This window comes from Haliotis cracherodii, unplaced genomic scaffold (genome assembly GCF_022045235.1).
Source record: "Haliotis cracherodii isolate W230 unplaced genomic scaffold, xgHalCrac1.p SCAF_10, whole genome shotgun sequence".
In the NCBI taxonomy this organism is placed as follows: Eukaryota; Metazoa; Mollusca; class Gastropoda; order Lepetellida; family Haliotidae; genus Haliotis; species Haliotis cracherodii.
The window spans coordinates 14,588,272-14,598,414 of record NW_027266265.1 but is presented as its reverse complement, the minus strand read 5'-3'; positions in this window follow the sequence as shown (position 1 = coordinate 14,598,414).

Genomic DNA, 10,143 nt, shown 5'->3' with positions numbered 1-10,143 from the left:
TTACTGTGGTCAATTTATGTGAAACGTTTTTGTTATTGACACCCCCGTTGGGATTTTAAGCCCCAGCAGCCAACGCTGGCAGCAAGAGGCGACTCATTGGATCGGGTGGTCAGGCTCGCTAACGTAGTGAAGGCGTGTCATCGAACCCCGATGGCGTGACTCGTTCTTCATAATATCAATCACTGGATTGTCTGATCCAGACTCGGAATATTGCTATGGCATGGCAGCGGTTGAGGCCATACAAGAGGAGTCACACATTTTGTTCAGGCTTTCCAGCAAGTCCAATGGTCAATTTAGGTTTGTTATATTAATTATTTCGGGAACAGGTGATTTTTTAAACGTGTCATGTGGAACTACTTCAAATGGACATTAGTCGAGAAATGTTTCAAATTCTTTAAATAGGATCCGTATTTTGAAGCAAAAAATCACATGCCGAAATATTGAAAGCGAGTGAGGGGAGATTTGAGGGAGTGAGTTTAGTTTTACGCCGTTCTGAACAGGGTTTCAGATCACGGCGCCCTGTGAAGATCCGGATTAGAATCGGTCGGGGGGGGGGGGGGGGGGGGGGGGGGATCACGTTTGCACAACCACAGAAATGGAAATAGACTAATGGCCAATTACGGACCTTGAAAATATAGATTTCCGCTATTGGGTTTGTAACTATTCTAATCAAGAATAACGACGCCTGATAAAATATTTAAGTTATCGACTCAACTTACATGTGATATAATGAAACCATCTCCATCCTATGGAATACTGTAAGGGACATTCTCGCGATCTCGCATTCTCGCGATCTCGACCTGTGGAAACTAGGTAAATATGCCAAAAACACGAGAATGCGAGATCGCGAGAACGCGAGATTTTGACAAAATCTCGCGTTCTCGCGACCTCGCATTCTCGTGTTTTTGGTACATAGCCATTTTTGTCAAAAGTCGACAACGCGAGAATGCGACATTTGAACATGATGCAAAATCTCGCAATCTCGCAATCTCGACTTGTCAAATTAGGCCACAAAAAAACGAAATCGCGAGAACGCGAGAATGCGACATTTCATTTTCTCGCGATCTCGCGTTCTCGTGTTCTCGCGTTTTAGACGCTGTCCGTGCGCATGCGTAATATCATAAAGTCAAGCGCATGCGCACGTTAGTAGTCCTATGGTCATGCTTCTTTCATGCTCTTCATTCTCCAAGTAGCATTTCGCAAACTTATGACTTGAACTTGAAAATGCTATGTAATTTACATACACAAAGTCTGAGTCATCTCCCGTTGTTACAGTTTCCTATGTACTTTATAATAAAACCCTCAACATGCTCAATATATTTTACAAAAAAAATTGTGTGCATGAATGTCCAATGATAGTGAAAATATTAATGTGTCTGAAAGCTGGAAACAAAACTATTACCGGCAGTGAGTGAGTAATATTGCTTAAAGTCGCATCAGCAGTACTACAGTTACAGAAATAATCACAGGCCAGTGAGTTTCTCCATGAGGCAATTTTATACACGGCTAGCATATTCATGAAAGGCAAAATTCTCATAGACCAATTTGTAATACAAAATTAACTTTCATATTTTCATATTGTAACCGGGGATTGTGATGGAAAATACAATTTCAAACATAGACTACGGGTGTGAGTGTTTATTGCCAGAGTAGATAATGACATCTTTTAATGTACAAAACAATACTGCATAGGTTTCATTCATTCGTTTCATATAAGCATACGTCTATATTCTGTACATGAACATGAACTTACTAATCAATGATATACAAAATCATTATATTAACCCTATAATGAACAAACAATTCATCAAGGGCGATAACTCGATCCCGACATCACTCATAAGATACAATATAAACCTGGTCCATGTTGTAAAACACACTTAACATTATAAATACAATTACCATTTTCTTGAAACTGCTGTATTTATTCAGTAACTCACATATATTTGGCACGATACACTATTTACAATTCATATTTCGAGACACGACAAACATGTAAATTACCCATACCCAGTGGGTGACCCTGGGATGTTTATCATCTTCATGCAACCGCCCTATCTACGAAAATGAGGTTCTATGTAGAGCCAGCTGACGGTCACTTCCCTCTCACAATTAACGTCATCAAACTCTCTGCGATATTAAGTTACATGATCACAATCAAATCATCAGAAACGAGGTCATGATTAATCGTATAATACACCCCGCTTCGTTCTTCAATGATTTTAGCGAGTAAACGTGTAGTCATCTATAGAGTAAGTGTGAGAGTTGGGTTTAACACCGCTTTAAACAGTATTCCAGTTACATCACAACGTGTCAGCTTAATATGAGAGGAAAGCCCGAAGTGATGCAGGTCTCAGACGTTTACCTCTTCGATGAAGCCCACGAGAACGGCGAACCGGGATTCGAACCCACAATCATAGGTTCCGGGCGTGCCCAACTGACGCAACTCTGCACAGCGAATCGCGGCGCCTCAAACGACTGGGCCACCCTAACGAGTGTTGATATATTTGATGTCAGACCGCCGTCATATAGCTGGAATATTGCTGAGTGCGGCGTTAAAATCAAACAAGCAAACAAAATCTTTCTGAAAAATACCTTTAGGCATCCATGTTGGTTATTTGACTGTTAGTTGTTAGACAATATTTGTCAAATTCAGTCAGTTCACAGGCAAGAAACGGAGTGTGTTCTTGACTTTATTATGTTACCAGTCTCCATAAAATTTCTGTATAATCAAAAGACTTGGAACATTTGTATTCTGACATTGTCAAAAGTCACGTGATTTTGAGCAGCCATTTTGAAATAAACTTCATTAATTTGCAAAGCAGAAATTTCTATGAACGTTGTGGTTCATCCCGTCGTTTTGATGTTAAAAGACACGAGCGTCCAACTTTTTCAGTTTGCAGACAGTAATAAGATGTTGGATACAATGGTTCGTGCGCACCTTAGTTCACGCCGCTGCACGCGAGTTTACCGTGAGTGAGTGAGTTTGGTTTTACGCCGCTTTTAGCAATATTCAACCAATATCACGGCGGGGGACACTAGAAATGGGCTTCAAACATTGTACCCATGTCGGGAATCGAAACCGGGTCTTCGGCGTGACGTGCGAATGCTTTAACCACTCGGCTACCCGACCGCCCCGAGTTTACCGTGACGAATTACCTTACGAAATAGTTACATTTAACTGTATAGACAATTAGCACAAAAACACGAGAACGCGAGATTGCGACACTTGACCAATGTCGCAATCTCGCGTTCTCGCGTTCTCGTGTTTTTGTGCTAATTGCCTATACAGTTATATGTAACTATTTTCAAAAACACGAGAACGCGAGAACGCGAGATCGCGACACTTGACCAATGTCGCAATCTCGCGTTCTCGCGTTCTCGTGTTTTTGTGCTAAATGCCTATACAGTTATATGTAACTATTTTTAAAAACACGAGAACGCGAGATCGCGACACTTGACCATTGTCGCAATCTCGCGTTCTCGCGTTCTCGTGTTTTTGTGCTAATTGCCTATACAGTTATATGTAACTATTTTCAAAAACACGAGAACACGAGAACGCGAGATCGCGACACTTGACCAATGTCGCAATCTCGCGTTCTCGCGTTCTCGTGTTTTTTGTGCTAATTGCCTATACAGTTATATGTAACTATTTTCAAAAACACGAGAACGCGAGAACGCGAGATCGCGACACTTGACCAATGTCGCAATCTCGCGTTCTCGCGTTCTCGTGTTTTTGTGCTAATTGCCTATACAGTTATATGTAACTATTTTCAAAAACACGAGAACGCGAGAACGCGAGATCGCGACACTTGACCATTGTCGCAATCTCGCGTTCTCGTGTTTTTGTGCTAATTGCTTATACAGTTATATGTAACTATTTTCAAAAACACGAGAACGCGAGAACGCGAGATCGCGACACTTGACCAATGTCGCAATCTCGCGTTCTCGCGTTCTCGTGTTTTTGTGCTAATTGCCTATACAGTTATATGTAACTATTTTCAAAAACACGAGAACGCGAGAACGCGAGATCGCGACACTTGACCAATGTCGCAATCTCGCGTTCTCGCGTTCTCGTGTTTTTGTGCTAATTGCCTATACAGTTATATGTAACTATTTTCAAAAACACGAGAACGCGAGATCGCGACACTTGACCAATGTCGCAATCTCGCGTTCTCGCGTTCTCGTGTTTTTGTGCTAAATGCCTATACAGTTATATGTAACTATTTTCAAAAACACGAGAACGCGAGAACGCGAGATCGCAACACTTGACCATTGTCGCAATCTCGCGTTCTCGTGTTTTTGTGCTAAATGCCTATACAGTTATATGTAACTATTTTTAAAAACACGAGAACACGAGAACGCGAGATCGCGACACTTGACCATTGTCGCAATCTCGCGTTCTCGCGTTCTCGTGTTTTTGTGCTAATTGCCTATACAGTTATATGTAACTATTTTCAAAAACACGAGAACACGAGAACGCGAGATCGCGACACTTGACCATTGTCGCAATCTCGCGTTCTCGCGTTCTCGTGTTTTTGTGCTAATTGCCTATACAGTTATATGTAACTATTTTCAAAAACACGAGAACGCGAGAACGCGAGATCGCGACACTTGACCAATGTCGCAATCTCGCGTTCTCGCGTTCTCGTGTTTTTGTGCTAATTGCCTATACAGTTATATGTAACTATTTTCAAAAAAACATGAGAACGCGAGAACGCGAGATTGCGACATTGGTCAAGTGTCGCGATCTCGCGTTCTCGTGTTTTTGTTCCTGTTTGCCTGTACAGTCATCTTGTGTCTCAGTCGTCTGAGTTGTCGCAATTCGTTGTGTAGAGTTGCGTCCCTTGGATGTGCCAGAAACCTACAAAGGTAGGGGCATTGCCTAAAAGTCGGGCCGGGCCGGGCCGGGCCGGGCCGGGCCAAGGCGGGCCAAAGTGTTACTGGCTAATTACTTCATTATCGGCGATCATACCTACATATAATTGATGCAACATACAGACATGACATTAATGAACAATCACCAAAAAAAAGTGCACCATAAATAAGTAATTCGGAGTAAATCACTTGAAAACCAGAAAGTGGAGCTGTGTGCAAGCGTCGCTGATCTTGGTAACATGTAAAAGAGCAATCGTTAAACGAAATAAGATTTGAAACGTATCAAATACTTCTAGCTATCGTGATACAAATTTCCATCTGTGAGCATAGCGTTTATATTTATAGGAACGTAGTATATATAAGTAAATACCACTTTATGATGTCACTGATCGTCGTATTTAAAGCAGACACGTTGGTTAAAGTAGACCAAGTAGACTCAATAGTCACACAAGTGTTCGGTCCGACTTGGCCCGGGCTGTCAAAATCAACTTTAAACTCACATATGTATCATCAAATGGATTCACATCTATAAAATAGTATAATATCTACCTAAATACCACTTTATAGTGTCTCAGATCGCTGTACTTAAAGAAAACAAGGGGCTCAAAGTGAAGCCCTTTTCCCTCTACATTCTCAACATAGTCTCTATCAGAAGTGTTTGGCTTGTGTTGGGTCCGACTTGGCCCGGGCGGTCAAAATCAACTTTAAACATAAATATCTATCTTCATATGTGTTTACATCTATAGATTAGTGTTATATCTACCTATATACCACTTTATAATGTCACGGTACATCGTATTTAAAGAAAACATGGGGCTCAAAGTGAAGCATGTTTACTGTGTTTTCTTAAGAAAATCTATGTCAGAAGTGTTCGGTCCGACTTGGTCCGGGCTGTCAAAATCAACTTAAACCTCACAGATGTATCTTCAAATGTGTTAACATCTATAGACTAGTGTTATATCTAAGTGAAGCCCTTTTCCCTCTACATTCTCAATATAGTCTCTATCAGAAGTGTTTTGCTTGTGATGGGTCCGACTTGGCCCGGATAATAGAAGCATTAAGCAGGGTTGAGGGAAAGGTTTATCCTGAAATCCAAAGTGTCTCACCTTACCTTCTCCAAGCGTTACTCTGTAAGTATGATCCTTGAAAAAAAACACGACGGAATAGGTAAAAGCAAGGGATTTTCCGACCAGACACAAACCATGAACAAAGGGCTTCACTTTAACGAGTATACTTCACTCCAACACATTTGGTGATACATCTGTGAAGTTTAAGATGAATTTGACAGCCCGGGCGAAGTCGGGACAAGGACATGTGACAGAGATTTTCTTGAGAAGATCTTTAAATGCGAAAAACTGTGACGTTATAAAGTGGTATGTAGGTAGATATAACACTAATCTATACATGTAAACACACTTGAAGATACATCTGTGTGTTTAAAGTTGATTTTGACCGCCCGGGCCAAGTCGGATCCAACACAAGCCAAACACTTCTGATAGAGATAATGTAGAGGGAAAAGGGCTTCACTTTTGAGCACCTTGTTTGCTAGTGCAATATGAGACACTAAAGTGTAATATAGGTAGATATAATATTAGTCTATAGATGTTAAGTATGTGTTGTAACTTTAGAAGCGCTTTGACAGTTATTAACACGTGTCGTGTCAGTCCTATATATGACATTCGCGAATATCCACTTGCAGAAAACATCCTGTGTTGGTTTAACACGAATTAGTGCCAAACACGTTAATTAATGAAAGAAGAGTAGTCAAAACACTGTCATTTCGAATTCCTGCCCAGGACATCACACCCCTGCACGCTAAGGTCGGTAAGAAACCTTCTCATCAAAGTCAAGACACAGTCAAGACACTGACTTTTCGGTATGGACTCTCGGTATGTAGCTATAATTATCATTTTATTACATTGCTGAAGATGCATTTTGATACAAACTCAATAAAATGAGCAAAACTATACGTTTCTGGACATTTGAGATCTGCCTAGATATGCACGTTTCGTTTTATTATTCTGCAATCCAGTTTTAGTATTACCCGCTGGCCCGGCCCGCCCCGACTTTTCTTGGCCCGACTTTTAGGCAATCCCAGTGGTAGGTTCCAGGGGCACTGATCTACAGCAATGCCCCGAGACTGGTTGTTGTCTTTGTTATTGTTTTCCCCCGTGAGTATCCGGATGATATAGCAGATGTCAAGACTTGTCGCGACCTGTGCTGCGCCATTCGTAAGCGCATGTATCGCTTTTATTAATAGTATTTCATTGTGGGTACATAGTTTAGACAAAATGTATAAAGTTTCACGAAGGCAATTTTTGCAACGCATAAATATTCAGTTATTTTACAAATTGACTGAAAATCGGTCAATTTATGTTATTGTTATTACGAATTCCAAACATTTTTATGTTTTAATTTCATCACCCAGTGACTGAAAATGATAGGATTAAATTAAAGAAAACGAAATTCAAAGTACGTTTCTATAGTTTTGGCTTCTAATACTAGCGGGGCGGTCGGGTAGCCTAGTGGTTATTGCTGAAATAGTGCTAAAAGCGGGGTAAAATCAAACACACTCACTCACTCTAATACTAGGATAAATAGTCTATTTTTAAGCCCTTTTGAACCTCTTAAAAGTTGTTAGTCAATCTGGACTTGGATTCAGTCAATTTCTATATTACTGATATATTTAGACATTTTATAAATTGCCTGAGTGAATCACATTTTACACATTGAGTGTAATATACATGTATACACGCCTACAGGTACAAGAGGAACAAAAATGATTTTGTCCAATGCAACAGCAAATGAATGAAAACAAAATGCAAATATCATAGTAACGACCCACCGAAGTTTTATGTATACATTTGGGCAGCTTCCTTGTTCGAGGAATGTATCCGTGAACATTCACAAATAGGAACAATATCCCTTACGTCTGCAGCTGTGCAAATAAATGTATTCGACTTCACATGGTTCTGTTACATTCAAATGTTTTAAAATATATACATATAGCGTTTCTGGATATTATAACCCGTGTTCGTTTCTCAACTGACCACTAAGTTTGTTTCAGATGTTTCACAAAGGTGTCTAGTCTCATCGGTCAGCTGAGATAGCACGTGTGACAATTATGTTCATGATGTCCTTGGTGCTTTATAAATATCCATGGAGTTAGAAAGCAATGAACAATCAATAAACGTATTATCGGCTAATCCTTTGAACCAAGTATGTTGTTTTTACATCGGCACTTCACGCCATGATATGAGTGTATTCCGTCTGCTTTAGTAAACCTACACATGTAAACACTTACAAACCCACTGTGCAAGATAACAGTGATTAATCAATGAACGTATTTTCTGTGGAACTTTTGATGGCGAGGAATGATCCGTTTACAAAAAAGTAAATGAACTGATCTCTCCTCTTGCTGGGCTGCGACGTGAATATTACATAACATACATTTCACCTCACTTCAAACCTGGATTCAGATGAAATAATTACCCCAGACACAAGACACAACAGCCAAATGGGAACCGTTGTCAGGTAATCTGAGTAGTGCTACCACTAACTATACCTGTAATAGGTTCATTAACTTAGCAAAGACACAGGTGTAGGGTTATGCCAGAAAACGTGGATAACAACAAGAGGTAGCAATCGTATTATCCGCGCAATCCAAAATCCGAAAATGCTTTCACTGCTTGGATACCATTTTTTAAACTATAAAAATAAACTGACGGCCAAAAGAAACGTTACCAACGATATTTCTATGATAAAATATGACCAACACAAATTGAAGCAGCAATAACAATTAACACGTCCCATTTTAATTCTGGAAACCCTAACGGCCAGAAACTCTACGGTCTTTTCCCAGTGTCGGTCAAAGGTATTTACAAAAATAAGCATGCTGTTTTTATGGGAACATACTAAGGAAGAAAAAATGAAAAAAAAGAGTTAAAAACTCAATATTTACACCATCTCGCCCATGGGCCAATTATTGTATTGTAGAAATTCATCATTCAGAACCGTAAAATTGCTAATTCAACAACAAAGTCCTTGACCTCCAACAGGGACATTTCTTGACAAGGGGTCATTCGTCCAGTATTCGATCAACAACATTGGTTACAACTTTAAGGTGACAACGGCCCAGACCGTTCAAAACGGGATATGACCTCCATGAGCGGCAATGCATCTTCGAATGCGGCGTCGAACTGAGTAGACAAGCGTCCTCACATCGACCGCAGGTATCCGATTCCATTCCTCACGGAGGGCAACGATCAACGCTTGTCTCGTGAATGGAGGATGTTGACGTTTCCGAAGACGACGCCCCAGCTGGTCCGAGATGTTCTGTGGGTGACAGATCTGGTGATCGAGCTGGCCATGGCAGGACAGTCACTCTGTTGGCGTTGAGGAAGTCTCTAGTAATACGGGCTTTATGGGGTGTGGCGTTATCTTGTTGGAACACCGTCCGTTGTTGACGCTGGATGAAAGGAAGAACCACTGGCCGTACGATATTGTCAATGTAGCGTTGTGCTGTCAGATTGCCTTCGATGATGAGAAGTTCCGTCTTCTCGTCCCCGCAAACGCCGCCCCAGACCATCACACTTCCGCCCCCGTAAGGTTCAACCTCCTGGACACAACAAGGAGCCGTACGTTCACCACGTCGTCGATAAACTCGCGTCCGCCCATCAAGTTTGAAGAGTTGGAACCTGCTCTCGTCACTTAACAGCACTCGCCGCCAATCCCTTTGTTGCCATCGCTGAGTTTGCCTGCACCACGTCAATCTGGCACGTCGATGTTGACGGGTCAAGGTCATGCCCTTGAAAGGGCGATAAGCCCAGAGACCATAATGTCGTAGTCGTCTGGTCACTGTTTGTCTGCTGACCGGATGTCCTAAGCTGTTGGCAGCTGATGACGTCACAGTAAGAAATCTGTTCCTCGGATGAAGTACTCGTAAAAAGCGGTCATCCTGCGGGGTCGTGACCTTTGGTCTGCCACTCCGTGGTCTGTCTGCGGTTCTGCCGGTCTGTCGGAGACGTGCGACCAGTCTGGTAATGGTCATCTTGGAGCATGTTAATGGCAACCGCTCTCCGTGTCGCTCCTATCTGCAGCATACATATGGCTCTCTCCCTCTGGACAGCGGTCAGTCTTGGCATGTTCGTTGGTGTTAATCATCGCAACCAGTGATAGGGAACAGATCCGTGCGTAACTTATACCCGGGATTGCACGGTAATTGGGGAAAGAATGTTTTATAAAAATGCTGAAAACACCAATATT